The sequence below is a fragment of the Oxyura jamaicensis genome, chromosome 2, assembly GCF_011077185.1.
Source record: "Oxyura jamaicensis isolate SHBP4307 breed ruddy duck chromosome 2, BPBGC_Ojam_1.0, whole genome shotgun sequence".
Classification (NCBI taxonomy): Eukaryota; Metazoa; Chordata; class Aves; order Anseriformes; family Anatidae; genus Oxyura; species Oxyura jamaicensis.
Window position 1 is genome coordinate 114098124 of NC_048894.1, and position 16509 is coordinate 114114632.

General features: G+C 40.6%; 1 protein-coding gene across 1 annotated transcript in view; it reads left to right on the forward strand.

Moving 5' to 3' along the window:
* The first annotated feature begins 277 nt into the window (after positions 1-277).
* ASXL3 (ASXL transcriptional regulator 3) overlaps positions 278-16509 on the forward strand; it is a 128897-nt gene continuing 112665 nt past the window's right edge. Inside the window, exon 1 of the mRNA XM_035316560.1 lies at positions 278-567. The gene's annotated coding sequence lies outside the window, so the exon portion shown is untranslated. The remainder of the gene's footprint in view (positions 568-16509) is intronic.

Genomic DNA, 16509 nt, shown 5'->3' on the forward strand with positions numbered 1-16509 from the left:
GGGGGAGCGTGGAAAGGAGGGCCGGGGAGCGAGTCCGTGGGCGGGAGGGAGCGTGCACGGGCGGGACGGGGAGCGCGCGTGTGTGTGAGGGAGTGTCTGTGAGCATGAGGTCGCGCGTGTTTGGCCGGGAGCGTGTGAGGGCTCAGGTGGGTGTGCGAGGGCACGTGGAGGTGTGCGAGGCTGTGGGGTTGCGTGTGCGGGCACGTGGGGGCGTGTGAGGGTGTGGGGTTACGCGTGAGGGCACGTGTGGGTGTGTGAGGGCACGTGGGTGCGTGTGAGGGTGTGAGGTTACGTGTGAGGGCTCGAGGGAGGCCGTGCACGAAGCATCAGGCTGAGGTCCTGCGCCTGTGTGGGACCGTGGTGTCGAGGGGCTGCTGCCGCCCGCGATGCCCGGGCAGCCGCTGCGGACACGCGTGAGGTGCGGGCAGCCCTCTGTCCTCCTCCCGTCCCCGGCCGGAGAGGAGAAATAGCTACGGCCCGTCTCCAGCGCGTGTGAGGAAATGCCTGTTCTTTTCCCATCTTGCGCGCGTGTGTGTGGGTAAATATCCAGGGATTGTTTCTGTCTCGGTGAGTTCATGCATCAGATATCCCAAGAAAATCCCTCCTTTTTAAGTACAGACAAAAGTGAAATATCCGGGAACTGCCTTTTCGTCCCGTTAGTGTGGACAGGAGGACTGGGGTGAGGGGCAAGGACATTAGAGAGAACTCTTACTGGGATTTCTCTTCACCCTCTCTACTCTCCCGGCTGAGCAGGGAAATATTCAGGGCAATCAGACCCACTTCTCTGAAGGCTCTGTGGCTCTGGAGACCTAGTCTATTCCCACTTCATTAGGAAACCGTCTCCTTTTCCCCACTGTATCTGTTTTCATGAATCTGTATTATTGTTTGCTAAGTGTAATAGCCCACATTGTTTATGTTGTTTTTCGGTTTCAGAGTGTGTATGGGTTCTCTCCGTTCTCGGAATTTTACAACAAACAGTCTATGCACAGTACAGCGTGTGTGGTTGTGCGTGTTTCTGTGTGTGTCTTCTGCAAACTTGCGTCTGGCTCAGCTTCAGTTGGGTGCACGGAAAGATCACAAAGCTAGGGAGATATGCTACTGGTTATATTGCTTTTTTGCTTTTTGTATCCACGTGAACTTTATATTTTATCTATCTCGGATACGGACTTAATTGCTTAAGTGAAGTGTCTGTGATAATGGTGCATCTGTTTTTGGTAATGTGTTTTGATATCTTATGACTGTTGTACTTCACAACTAGACAGTTCTTGTAAAAATGTTTCTCACCTAGCTGTATGAATTCCTACTTAGAAGTTCAGCCTTGCTCTCCCGTGTAAATAATTATGAGGTATTAGGCAGACACTACCTATAGATGTCTCTGTAAGCTGTACCTAGCTATTCTCATATGCTTGGTCAGTGATAGATTCTGTTACGGTTCGTTGTACGTCCTACAGAATTTTCTAATAACTCAGCTTTAGTGAAGATGTTCTGATACAGCGTCACCACTGTCTTCTCCTGTTTCTCGTAACTGTAACAAAAGTTTATCTGCAGTAAAACAGTCATCTTTGCCAAAATAATGGTGGCAGTGGGTGTTGCTACAGTGCTCGTTTCTTCAAGCTTTAAAACTATCAGAATGTGTTCAAAAGTCTATAAAATCCATCAGCTGCTTTCCTAACTTCCCTCTTCCAAGTGACTGCAGCAGATGCCACTGTAAGCAGTCTTTTGTTTGACAAATGTACATAAAAGAATTTTAATGTGTATTTATTAAAATTACTATTCCCATGTGGTCCAATATGTGGAACGTTTAAAAGCCCCTGGAGAACAAAGGCTGAGCCAGTGCTGAGGAGAAGGGCGAAGTCTCTCGTTTTCGTGATGTCATACCACCTCCTGCTCCCCCCAGAAGGGTCATGATTTGCAAAAATCCAGTAAAAATGATACATTGCTGCATAGAAGTGGTGGACAAGTGATGCACAAGTTCCACCGTGTGGTTTTGTCTAGTCTCCCTGGGGTTTGCCGTGTTAGAGAAACTTGTCCCAAGTCTGTTATGTGAATGATGCATAGTATGGGGCAGAGCAGCCACAGTCTTGCACAGAGCTTAATTATTAGCATAGTGGCATATGTTTGCAAATCACAGAGAAAGATCGAAGCCAAAATTGCCATTCCTTACAGTGTTTTATGTTAGGACCCTGATGGTTCATTATGACTTCGTTTACTTGGGATGCATCAATAATGTATTACTGCAAGGTTTGATTAAATCAATTTCTTTCCAACGACAAGTAAACAATGAAGTGATTCATACGCACTCATGAAAAACGACTCATGAGTTACCTAGATCAATATGCTGTAAAATTGTATAGCATTGAATTATTTTTAGAAACAAGAGGTTGAATTAATTCACGTAGCAAACATGGAAATTTTCGTGTTAAATTTTCCATAAGAGCCCTTTCATTACATCAATATCAGGCTTTCAAAGTGAACTGCTCAAAGGGTATAAAAGAAGATAGGTAACGTTGCTTTTTCACTCTGTTGTGCATGTACATCTGTTACAATGTGGACTTTGAATGATGCACTTGCATGCTAGTTTTCCAAGTAGTTCTAGCCTGCTCTCTAGACCTGCTTATTTTTTAATTTTTTTTTGTTTGCTGTGAGGTGCTGGACATTATTTTCTGTAGACCTCTCAAAATCTGTGCTAAAATACATTTTTCTCCTATGTTTCAGTCACATATGTAGCTATTATTAGCAACACCCAGTAGCTTCCCAAACACAAATGTTTCTATACTTACAACATGCCTATGAAGTTAAGTATTTTGACCTCTGCTTTACCCATGCAGAGTTGAGGCACGGAAAGATTAAGTACCTTACCCAAAGCTGTACAGGAAATCTGTGGGAGAGGCAGTTATAGTACCAACAGTGTCTCGGTAGTAGTCCTGTTTCTTAGTCATAAAATCATCTTCCTTCTGTGGCTACACTTTTGCCTCATTCACTCACTCTCACTATTTCTCTCACAGTAATTATGAAAGAAATGGATATGGTCATGTCTCTATTCAATCTATATTGAAACTCATAATGCACCATGTAATAGTTGTCATGGATAAAAAGGAGTACAAAAACTGGACTCAAGCCTGAAATCATTACACAGCTTTCCATTTCCCACATTCACAATGAAAGAAAGAGAAGTGCTTTAGAAAAATATATTACATGACAGTCTTAAAATGCATTGTAATGTGTAAGCCTAAGTGGTGCGGCTCCACACTGACAGGCAGTGTTGCATTTCCATTTCTTGTATTTGATTAAAAGGTCTTTGAAAACTCAAGTTCCTGCAATGCAGTGTTTTTTCGAGATACTCCCTTGATTTTTAAACCGAAGCAGGAAAGGACTCCCATTATATTCAGCTCTTGCTGTACATACCATGTTTGTGACATAGGCGGTAAAACAGGAGCTGTTGGAATGTCCTGTACTGGGACTTGTGTTTTGTGGAAGAAGTCTCCTGCAGAGAACTGAATCTTTCTGTGCGCGACACGCTGCTTTTTTTCCTCGTGCAAGTCTGCTTATCTCAGAGCAAGGCATAACCAAGCTTAGAAGCATTCCTGAGAAATGAACGCATGTGCAGGATCAGTGGAATGGTGGCATACCTCTAACAGTTCATGTTACAGAACCCATTTTGTACAGCACACATTTTTATGGACAAAATTGCAACCTGTCTTTGCAACCTGCCAAAGGGCAAACCTTTGTAGACCCGGTACGTCAGCTCTCAAATACTTTTAGAAGACTGCAGCCATGTTTATGCACAACCTGGGCATTATCTCCACTCCAGTTTTTTTGCTTTTTGTGTCAAATAGACCAAGACACAATACTTAACAAGAGCAAACGAAAATTTTTAAAGGAAGAAGTTTCTCTGTCTTCTTGTTGATCCCAATGTGATGAAGCAGTTGTTGTTTTCTGGTCATACGTGGATCTTGCAAAAACTGAACAGAAAGGCTAAGCACTTGAGTAGTTCAATTTGTAACGATCCCATTCACTTGAAAAAAAACTTGTATCTGGTGAGTTTCAGCTGTTCTTCAGCTCACTAGGGCTCTCAAGTGGTTCTCAAAGTCCTGAAATATTGAATTCTGGCTCAATTTCATGCCATAAGATACTGCGTAAGAAATATCAAAATGAAAATTACTGAGAACAAAATATGTCCAAATACATTGTGCCACACAGGAACTGCTAGCAGTCTTAAACAGGCAGCAGTGATCCAACTCGTATCATTGGTTTTGACTGCCAGGCAAGACCCTTTAGTTTTTGTGATCTAGAAAGGCAGAAAAAGCCTGAACAAAATGGATTTGGGCTGCTCACCTCATGTGTGCAGCGCTCAGCATATGCATGAAGCATGGAATGTCTGTCTGTGAAGGGTGATAGTAACATTTTATGGTAACATTTTAAAAGGATTATTTTTAATGGATAGCTCGTCTTTATTATTGCCCTCTTCTCTTTCCTGTAAATGGTGTTTCGAAACACTCTTTGGTTAAGTTACTACCACTAGTTGACAATAAAGCAGAAGAAAATGGGAAGAGTAGCAAGGATGAGTATAGCAGCATTTGTTTTTTTATTCACGTGTTGGTTGCCCCATCTCCTCTTCAGTGTTTTTGCTCTCTCTTCTCTAAATTTAGTTCTGAAATAAAGGTTTACTTCTGGCTGTATATGTTTTATGGTGTTATAGAGCACTCATGGTTCAGCTGACGTGTGAATGTTGGGTGACTAATATTCATTCCTTAATTCGTGTATTTCTTGCACTAGTCTCCTGACAGGATCCAGCTCTTAATTACAAGTTGTTCTGTTGCTCCTGTAAACTTTAAGAAAATTATGCTAATTAATTAAGGAAACAGATGTTGAAGAAAAAAAAAAGAAAACATGAAAAAGCAACAAAAGCCCACTGGAATTGTTAGCTTGCATGTTACCGTTTATTGGGGCTGGCTGTCCAAAAGCTGATTGTTGCTTCATCTGCTCTGCTAAGATAGTGAGTTGAAATAGATCATACAGTGGTAGGGACTATTTTTGCATTACATCTTCATATTTGAAGACCACAAATGAAGCAAACAAACAAACAAAAAAAAGAAGAGTAACTTCTGTGCAGTTAGACCATTGATGATAATAATGCCTTTTACTTTTATCTTAAGTTTTCATTCTTGTTACTACAAATACATTTTAAAGTGTTGTGAAAGGAGCTTCATATATCTCTAAAAATAGGAGATTTGACATGACTTTGTTTTGCAGTATTACAGATTTCTTTGTTGTAGGCTTATCACAGACCTACTATTATTTCCATATTTGTTCTGAGTTAATTATTTTTCAGACATGCAGAAACATTGTGGCCTGGGAAGTTTTGATGGCCTTTCCCTTTGATCCACAATCAATGCTGCTTTGAAGAACTATGTATTATTTTGGTTTGCTCTAGGGTTTCCTCCGATTTGTTTTATTCAAAGTAATTTTTGCACTTGTTAGACAAGGTTGGACCTGCATTTATTTTGTTACCTTCTGTGTTTGAGTTTTTCATTTGGTTAGTATGAAATATTACAGATTTTTTGTTTTGTTTTTGTTTTTCTTTAAAAGCTGGTCAAAAAATATAAATTTCCTGTTTCAGCTCATCCTTTGCATTCTTCTAGGGCAGATTGAGAGGAGGAGAGATTCTAACTCTTGAGATGGCCCTTTCACCCTTGGCATCACAGACCTTTTGGAAAGCAGGAACCCAAACCAAGAATGGAACTTGTTCTGAGTAAAGTTACAATATGTCTACAAACCAGGGTAAAATAGGAGAAAACCCTTACAGGAATCTAAGCATGAGCAGTGTTATCAGTGCCTAAAGGTACAATTTAATGCTTACTGATATAGTGAATGATTCCTGGCTTACATTTCTTTGTAGAGAAGAACCAGTATTTTTCTGTGATACTGCATGCTTTGATCAGTTTCACCTGAAACCTTTGGAATCACAATGAAACAGTTTCCAGTAACCACACCCAAGGCCCTGTCTACTATTCACAGCTAGGGTGCTTGGGATCTGTCAGTCCAATTTACCACTTCCCTGGATCAAATTGTGTCACTGCAGAAACCTAGCCTGGATCAGGTAGCGTGCTCTCCTCGAGGCAAAAAGCCAAATTCACTTTGCATCCTGCCACAGCATTTGCTTTGTTCTTTATACTGTGACCAGGGGTTATGGTCACTTGGAGAGTCACTTGCTAAACTTTAGCTGTTGGCTTTGGAGTAGAAGGTGGCTTTAAAATGTTGTAAGTTTCAAAATGATTTCCATTTTCCTGGTTATCTGATGATAATTTTGGCATGCTTTGTAACTAGCAGTAGCTAAATAGTAGTCTCTGTTTCTACTATGTATGCTCTTGGGACCTGGAAGGAGGTATGATTAGCAGAAAATATTTCATTGTGTTTCCATGGGTTCCAGCTGAAACTGACCAAAGCCTCCTTTTGAGGAATTTACAGACTCACAGATGGAATCAACCACCTTAGTTGTCATTCTGGAATGGTCAGTTTCCCCTGCAAAGTCATAGGAATAACCTGGAACAGAGCCTGCTCCAAGCAACATATCCTCGTTCAGCCCACTTGCTCATCCTGTTAGTTCAGGTAGCAAATCACCGCAGTGCTCAGCGACAACAGATTGGCCATAGGTGACCCATGTAATTTTTACCAACTTCAAGTGGCAGTCACCCTACACAAAGAAACCCAAATATTAATGTTCAGTCCTCTCAGGCTGCTCCTTCCTTGTGAAGTCCTGTGAGGTAGCTCCCTCCCGTTGGACTTTGTTGGGAGGAGATGTACCTACTGAGAACGTAAAAATGGTGGAGAGGTGCCTCCCTTTTTACCTGCAGCTAAGCTAAGCTTTGGAGGAATGATCTGTGTCTCCAAGTACCCTACCTTAAACCACCCAGTCCCCAGTTAAATCCACTTAGGGCTATAGTACTTTAACACAGAGAACAAGAGTATCAGGAGATAGATAATAAGCCATCTGGTAGTGGATGCCTTCTTCCGAGGCTGCCTTCAGTGTAAGTGCACTGATGGGGTTGGGGACTGCAGTTAGTGTTGGAGGGATCTAGGGCAGCGTCATTGTGTGGTCTGAGCAAGTTCTGGTGTTTGTGGCATTGGAATAGGAAACGGGGGCAATCCCATGTTTTCTGTTTTCATCCTGTGAATGGTAAGAGTTTCAGCTCACTTTAATGGCTTGAGTTCAGCAGGACAAAATCTCTGTGGTGCCTCACATGTAGCTTCCATCAGTACTGTTGGAACTTTTATGTAAGGTTTTTAACATACGTGGTCTGGCTGTTAACCTGCAGGTTCTGAATCTGATGTGGCATCCTGTACCTCAGCTCTCTGAGGCAGACCTGTTCTGTGTAGTTCAACTGAGTGTAGTATGTCTGACAACTTTTGCCATCATCAACAAACACAGTTCAGTCAGTGCTCTCAAAGCACCGGGGACACTCATTGAGTCATTGAGAGGACTGGGCTATAGCTCTCTATAGAAGATATTTCGGGACATTTTCTAGCTGGTTGTTCATGATTTGGAACATCAGAAAATGTTTTATTTAAAATGCAGGATTTATATACTGTGTTTTAAAACTGTCCCTCCTACATGCATGGATTGATCTAGCTGAGTCAGTGGTGGTGAGTATCTCCTCACTGCTTGTGGAGGTTCTACTGTAGAGATCATTATCACAGAATGGCTTGAGTCGGAAGGGACCTCTAAAGATCACCTGGTTCCAACTTCCCTCACATGGGAAGGGACATCTGTTGTTAGACCAGGTTGCCCAGAGCCCCATCCAGCTGGACCTTGTCCTGTGGGTGACAATCCCATTCTGTAGAGGATGGTCTAACTAACTTGTTTTGATAATGTTGCTGTCTACAACTTCAGAAGTGTTCCTTGACAAACAAGTGTCAAGGGCTAGTGAGTGATTTGGCAAACTTGCTGTTGAAGGTATTTTCTTTCTTTCTTGTGATTTTGGATAAACATAGATAAGATACACCCATGAATTTGGTAATGCAGTCATCCTTGCTCCTCATATAACTTGACATCTAGAGAGGGAAAAGAGCCTTAACCAAAGTACAAAAATCATTTGAAGGTCAAAGTTTTTCTCCCTATCCTGGAGAACACACCTAACTCCTATAGTGGTTGGTGAGTTCCCTATTGAAATGTCTGCAGAATCTAGTAAGTCATAGGCAATCTTTAAGTCCCATATGATTTGTTCTTGTGTTTATGATTCAAACCTTTTTTATGATAGGCTCTACCACAATCATTGTATCACCTAAGCAAGTAACTTTGTCCTTCGTTAAGCGATAACCGTGTTTCTATTATTTTTCTTTTAGTCCCATCAGGACTTGCTGGGTCCTGCACCTGGGGCACAACAACCCCAAACAGAGCTACAGGCTGGGAGATGTGTGGTTAGAAAGCTGCCTGGCAGAGAAGGACCTGGAAGTAGTGGTTGACAGTTGGCTGAATATGAGCCAGCAGTGTGCTCAGGTGGCCAAGAAGGCCAACAGCATCCTGGCTTGCATAAGAAGGTCCAGGGAAGTGATTGTCCCCCTGTACTCGGCTCTGGTGAGGCAGCACCTCGAGTACTGCATTCAGTTTTGGGCCCCTCGCTACAAGAAGGACATGGAGGTGCTTGAGCGAGTCCAGAGAAGGGCTACGAAGCTGGTGAAGGATCTGGAGAACAAGTCTTATGAGGAGCGGCTGAGGGAGCTGGGGCTGTTTAGCCTGGAGAAGAGGAGGCTCAGGGGTGACCTTACCGCACTCTACAGGTACCTGAAGGGAGGCTGTAGCGAGGTGGGGGTTGGTCTATTCTCCCACGTGCTTGGTGACAGGACGAGGGGGAATGGGCTAAAATTGCGCCAGGGGAGGTTTAGTTTGGATATTAGGAAGAACTTCTTTACTGAACGGGTTGTTAGTCACTGGAATAGGCTGCCCAGGGAAGTGGTTGAATCACCATCCCTGGAGGTCTTTAAAAGACGTTTAGATGTAGAGCTTAGGGATATGGTTTAGTGGAAGATTTGTTAGCGTTAGGTCAGAGGTCTCTTCCAACCTAGACTATTCTGTGATCAGTTTTAACTGAAAAAATTCCACACCCAGTTGCTTCAGTAGTTCTATTAATGTCTATTCTTGGATAAATGTTGATTCTTTTTATGCCTCAAAATTCCCAGTTATCCACCAGCTGCTGGGGTGTCTGTTGGCACTGCCGTACCAGAGAAGCATGTGATAATACATGTCACCGCGTCTGCCAGTACCTAGCAAGGTAAATAGGGGTAAATAGTTACTTACTGGCCATAGCCAACTGCCTTTCTTTTGGACCAAGATTCTAGCAGCTATCTCAAAATTATGGCATTCTCTGATTACATCAGCTTCTTCCATTTTCTTCCATGGGTAAGACCAAACAGAACCTCTTTGGAGTCCGGTGTTCATCTTAATTACACTATTAGTTTGATAATCATAGAACTGATAAAGAAAGTGAGTTTGGAAGAGACCTCAAGGTCACATTGTCTGGTCAGACTTAAAACTAAATCAGATGCCTGAAATTAGCTTTAGGTTTGCGAAATCAATGAAATCAATTGGTAACTTACTTTACCCATTTTTTGAGCTAGGACTTTTCTGGCCTTTGCCAGCATCTGCTCTTTTTGTGGAATTTCACATCCTACTTAAAAATGGGAGAACTAGGAGGAAAAAGTGTTCCTGAAGAGTTGCCCAATGGATGTCATTTAGAGTTCAAATGTATATTTACCTCTTTTTTTTTTTTTTTTTTTTTTTTCTGACAGTGACTAGACAGAAAGCACCAGTTTTCTTGTTCAGATTGAGAATTCTGTATTTGTTTAGTGGTGCTGAGTCACTTCCTCTGTCTTTTTTGAGGGTTTTTGGTACTTGAAGCCTCTGGATGTTTTCAGCAGTTTTGATATAGCAATGATGCTGCAGGTTCATACGTAACAGCAGTAGTCCTTAGTGCATTCTAGTCTGTTTCATAAGCTATTTCATTCATAATGGAGATTTTTGCAAGCGCTCATCTTCTGTTTTAAAATGTAAGTACAACAACTTTGTAGGACTCGTTGTGTAGCTGTGGAATAAGCTCAATAAATCACTGTTGAAGACATTTTCAAATAAGTTGCTTCTGGAGATGTGTTAATACCTCTTTGTCACTGGTTTCAAGGTGACCAGTGGCAGGGTGTAGTGTCCTAAAGGTATAAGGTACTACCTGGTATTTGCATGGATTGTTCTTGTACTGAGCTCTCTGTTTTCTGATTTAACCTTTTTTTTTTTTTTTCTTTTTTTTTTTCTTTTTTCCCAAGAGAAAGAAAAGTCTGTGTAGCCAATTCTGCTACAGTGGCAATGCTTGTCAAACAGGTTGTTTGTATTCCTTTTGTCCTGCTTCCAGGATGCTGTGCTGTCAAGTTGCATTGCATTATTAAACATTTGCTGTCTGTTAAGCACATGCCAGTAGCATGGCTGGACAATTTCAGCAAGGGCTCGGGTCTGTTGGGCCAGATCATAGGAAAGAAAGGGGAAGCTGTAGTATGCAGCATGATCTGCCATTTGTAAGGCTATTGATCGTTTAAAACATTGGTTTTACTTCACTATACCCAGTCTATGTGTGCAGCTGGAGGCTTTGAATGTAGGTGGTAGTCAAGCAGTAGCCTTGTGGGCAATAGCTGAAGTGTTTTTTGCCAGGTATCCCTGTAAGTAATATTTGATGGGAGGACAGAGTAAGGATTCCTGTTTTGATGTGGTCCCTCAAATTCCTGACTTAGCAGCCCAAATCTTATACGTGATGTCAAGTATTGTGTTACAGCTCTGTGAGACTGGCTGGGAGAATCAAAGATACAAGTCTGCATGCCTGGGACATTCAGTCTGCTCATAATGAGCCCTAGCATCCTTTGGGGAAACAGATAGCAACAGCAAGAAATGGACATTGCTCTCAGCTCCTGAACTGGTCCAGTTGTTTGTTTTTTTCATCTTGCAAACTAAATTCTTTGTGCTAAAATACTGTTTCCTCCAGTCAGGCAGTGCTCAGGGATCAGTTGACTCACTGCCAATTTCCCCTGTCACTTTTGGAATTAGAGTTACCAATTTGAGTGAAATTTGTCAGTGATAACCGAGCCTGTCTTTGCTGTGGAGTCGTGCTCCTTTTCCTCAGTAACAGTCTGTTGGTGAATGTTACGGTTTACAGAGCATGGATGGGATCAGCACTCAAAGAGTAGATGCTGAAAGAAAATGGAATTACTGCTCTCAGCTTGCTTAAACACTGTGGTTATCCTATGAAGAAGGATCTTTTGTGCTCTTTGTGACACAGTGTTCCAAGGACTCAGTGAGCCCCTCTAAGTGGCTGTGATCTTAAAACACGCTCTTTTTTAGAGTAGCAGAAGTACTTAAGAGCTAGAGTGCTATGACTTCACAAGGTAAATTTGGAGATTTTTATCAGTCTGATGGTGCAAGTTACTGCATGCTGAATACGTCCATTATTCATCCATTGCTGATGATTCTTGCATTTACTAAGCACCTCCACAGGAACTTCTCTGTGCCTGTGCAATGAGCAGTCCTTGGCACTAAGTGTTTGACGTTCATTGCGTGTTGTTAGTTTAGCCTCCAGGTCTGCAGCAGCAACACTTGAGGAGACTGCAGAACTCATACAGGGGAGCCTGGGGAGGTGTACAGTGAAAGAGAGCGTAAGTGTGGGAGAAGTGACTGAATACGTGATGGACTGGCTGAAGAGGGCAGGATTCAGTGCAAGAGATAAGCAGTAAGAGGAGGGCGCATGGTGAAAGACACTAAGGATAAAGTCAGTGTCTGAATAATCATTTGAGCTGTTGTGCCTCATGGACTCCAGAAGGTAATCTTCCAGCTGGTCTGTGAACCACGGGGTTGAAACCTACAGCAGTAGAAGATGAAGAAATGAGGAAAGATTTAAGATTCTGAAGGAATGGAATCAAGGCAGCTGATGAGGATTATTTTGTATGGCTTTGGAAGGTGGATCAGAAGAGTGTTGTCTTGCTGTCTTTTAATCTGTTTGAAAAACTAACAAACCAAAAATCTAAGGTATCATAATCTTTCAAATCAGTTAGCTTTAAGTAGGATTTTTTTTCAGGGACCTGTTAGATTTTTTTTGTGTAGATTAGTTTCTAATGAAAGAAGTGTTACCAATAGAGAACAATTCTGTCTCCGTTCATTTGTGGGGTTATCTGCCTTGCTTGGAGATAGATTGTTTGACACATCCTCAAAACATTCTCACCTTGCTATAATTGCTGAAACCTTTAATGATTCCATTAATTAGAAAAGTAACATAAAAAATCCCTAGAAGTGTGACTTTTCTTAATGAGGACAGGCTTGGTTTCATACTGTAATTTCCATATGCAAACTTAATATATTGTGTCTGAGCTGTAGGAGAATGTTTCAAACAATTTAAAGTAATGTTAAAATAATGTAAAATAACGCTCCTATTCTCATGCTGAGCCAGAACTGTAAAAGAGGCTGCCTTGATCATGGAGGCTAGTATATATGCATGGTGGCTGAGAAATGCATCTGAAAGAGCTGCAAAGAGATTGAGAGGGTTTTAAAAAAATAAAAATTAAAAATAATAATAAACTGCACCTGTTTGCTGTTATCAACATTCTTTGAGCTGCTATGGTAAGAAGTTTCATGTGTTAGTCAAGTGTTGTTAAATGTTGGGGTTAATTTTAGAGAAGAACATGGGTGTGGTGGGGGAAGGAAAGGATCTGGGAAAGGCATTCTGACAATTAATGTTCTGAAAATAATGTTTTTTAAAATGTTACATACATAATAGTTATGATGCTTGTTACTTTTAGTACTTGCATATGTTTTCTGGGATTAGTAGAAGACAATGAAACCAGGTTTGTGTCTGCTGGCATGTCATGTGGTAAAAAGAGAGCGTGCCGGAGTAATTCTGATGTAACCCTGGGGGAAGGATGGTAGCGCTGCACTGGGAAATGGTGAAGAAGAGATGGGGATATTCTTCTACCAGTGAGAAATAGTATAATAAACATAATGGATAGGACAATCTATGACTGAAAGTGGAAGAAAAAGAATAATTCTGAATTCTAGGATAAAATTGCATTTAATTTGTTTATTTTGCCACCTTTTCACTTAATTAGGTAACTCACTGAAGTTCCCAAATCTTCATATTTCAGGATGGGATTCTTCTCAAACTTTGGTAGTTTGGAAACGGGTGGAAAAGGAGGGGGAAAAAAAGGGAAAAAAAAATACACCACCACCACCAAAAATTGTCTTCTATGTTAAAGACAGAATCTTTTTTTTTTTTTTTTTAATGCAATTCTATGTTTTTATTATGCTACATTCTGTTTAGAACAATTTCCAATATGCTGGCTATCTTAGCCAAAATGTTATTGTTGAAATTATAGGTAATCTCTCTGAAATGATGGAAAAGACCAATTTGTCTTCTGAAATTTTCTTTCATCTGTTTGGTAATAAGATCTCCTACAGGAATTTTCAGAATTAGTTTCAAATGATCTTGCCAAGGTTACATCTAGAGCAGCAAAACATACGTATCTCTTAGAATCTCCTAGAGTCTGTCTGACATAATGCTTGAAGATGAGACTGTGCTAGTTTTTTTATTGCGATTCTGGACATCATGGTTTATTTTCTCTTTAACCTTAGAGAACATAGTGCCTAAATCTTCTGTGTATAATTTTGTCTCTGGATGAGATTGGCATAGTTAAAGATCGCATTCCCGGATTTGAGCTGAATCTCATTCCTACCTCACATTGGTTCAAAGGTACAGTGTGCATTCAGTAGTTACACTGGAAGCCCAAGCTGAGGCACCGTAACTTCACATGAAACAATTTTCACTTTTTTGTTGCTTGCTATTTTAGAGAGGAAATGGAAGATATAGCAAAAACGTGTTTTATCATCTTTTAAAACATTACATCTAAGAAGTTGTGTCTAAACCCCATGGACATTGAAGTTATTTGCCAGTAACATTTCCTAGGAGCAGACAGTTTATTACTTCTGCATTTCCAGAGGAGATGCAACTTTGGGAAAACTCACATACATTTATATTGTTGCTCATAGAAAAAAATAAAATTAATGACTGAATATACTATCTAACAGCCATGTTTTGCCCTTGCATCGTTTGCTTTTCTTGGGTATTCTCTCGACAGTTAACAGTTGAATCTGTTGAATGCATAGTGGAGTGTCTTAGGTAAGAAATATGCTGTAAAGTTAGTGACCTTTAAAGACAGAAGTTTGCCTTGAACAGGAAGCCTAGTTTTAGAAGTCATCTCTATTTACATTCCCTTAGCAAACCCTTTATCTCTGACCAATTACTTGGTTGTCATTCCAGAACTCAGCAGTAGTAGCTGCCTGATGGTCATTTCTCACTGCAACCTGGTCAGCGATCCACCAGATAGACTTTTGTAGTCTGGCCTTGTAGTGTGGAATAACACCTTCAGAAAGGGTCAGGAGATGACAGCCTCCACAACTACAGAGTATCCTGAACATTTTCAGGTCTTCCCCTCACGGAGGATGACATATTCTTTGTTTTGGTTTGAGATTTGATAAATTGTTAATCTGATTAACTGTTGGTTTAACAGTCAGCATTTTGTCTCCTTACCAAGTCCAGTTTTGAAGTTGTGGTTCATCTTCTTTATAGGCTGGAGACGCGATTGAATTGGCTTACCTATGCCAAACAATTGCTCCTGTTGGTTCAAATCTTTAAGGGAAATCAGCATGCAGTTGGAAGACAGCTGTACTGATAAGGTCCCATTGATCTTTCTCTCCTATCCACCTCTCCCCTTTTAAAGAAAAAAATGTCCTTAGCTTTCATAATACTTCTTCCTTGCCCTAAAGTTACTACCTGGCTGCTCTCGCTGGTGTGGCTGGCCTCAGGTCCACATTATATGTGGACGTAGTTAACAGCCTGATAAAAGTGTTTGAGTCAATACTCAGTAAACCTAGATAAAGATAATGCTTTGTGGTGAGAGCTCTTTAATAACTTATTATAGTTGATGCAAACCAATGGTAAAAATTTTCTGTTTTTAACAGAACAAAAAATATCAATAATTAAATTTTACTCATTGTGGCATGATTTAGCAGTATCCAGAAAAGGAGAAACTGAGAAAATCCAGATAATAATTTTTGCTCCATTTGGGGGAAAAAATAATTATTTCCTCTTTAACAGAACTCTTGCTTATCATGTTTTTCAACAGCACAGTATAACCTGAAACTTTTTTTTTTTTTTTTCCACAAGAAGGAGTTGGGAGCATGTAAACAGTGTAATATGTGTACGCTTTTTCTGAAGTGATAGGGTTTTGAAAGGTTATTAATGTAAATTGGGGATGGTCAGATTGTTTTACAAGACCCCTGGGAAGAAGTGATTCTGTAACTTTTCTCAAAACTTGAGGAAAGTTGCTCCTACTATCCAAAGTTTTATTTACATATATTTACATATGCATACAAACTCAGATACAGAGCCATCACATGTTCTTTGTAATCTGTCTGTATTGTGACAAATGCTTCTTAGTAATAGTTGTTAAATAGTATATTTTTCAAGCCTTTAAGCAGATGCTACAAATATCACTGTAGACTGCCAATATGCACTTTAATTCTGCAACGAATGCTGTGTTTAACAGGACGACTGTGGGTGGACCTGGGTGATGAGATGGGGAAAAGGATTTTGTGGAAGGGCTGAATAAGTAAGCAACATAGAATGGCTATGAGTTAGTGAACCACAAAATATTCTTCTATTTTTGAAAATCTTAGATGAGTAATTGTCAACTGTACCATCTGTAAGTAATGTGGGCTTCCAAACTTGAGGCAATTAAAACTGCCTAGCATCCCACTCCAGCCCTTCTGTGTACAAGTCAGTACTGAAGGTTGATCTCTTATGACATTAATCGTCTCATGAGGAGAGATGGAATAAATCACAGTAGCCCTTCCTCTCTTCACTCATGAAGATAAATGCCGTAACATGATGGCTGATCTTTGTTATGACACTAACCATTATATATTTAACAGAGATAGCAAAATCCCACTGACAGCTAACAAAAGAATTCTCTCTTTACACATTCTCTAAGAGAGCTGTATTTCTTTAGTTAAAAAATATGACGTATCATATCTGCTATCAAAGCAATTTAAGCAGTAGATCTGCATTGTGCCAGTGAACTGAATTCTGTACAAAATGATGTCATGATGCAGACTAATGAAAAGTCATGCAAAATCATTGTGCAACTTTGGGGGGAAAAAGTACATAACACACAAGGACTGATAAGGCTCTACTGTTTTGAATTGCCAGTTCTGACGAAAACAACTCTTAAAAACAAAGCAAAAAAGACACAGCAGAGCTTTCATCATTTTTTTTTTCATGGAGATTTATGTTTTCCATTTTGCTTCCAGTACAGGTGGGCTCAGAGGAAACTGAAAGCGGCTTTTTGTTGTGGCTCTAATTCTGGAATTGGAAGAGATTGTTTTTTGTCTGTTTGTTTTCTGGCTTTATCATTTGCTGCACACATCTTGGA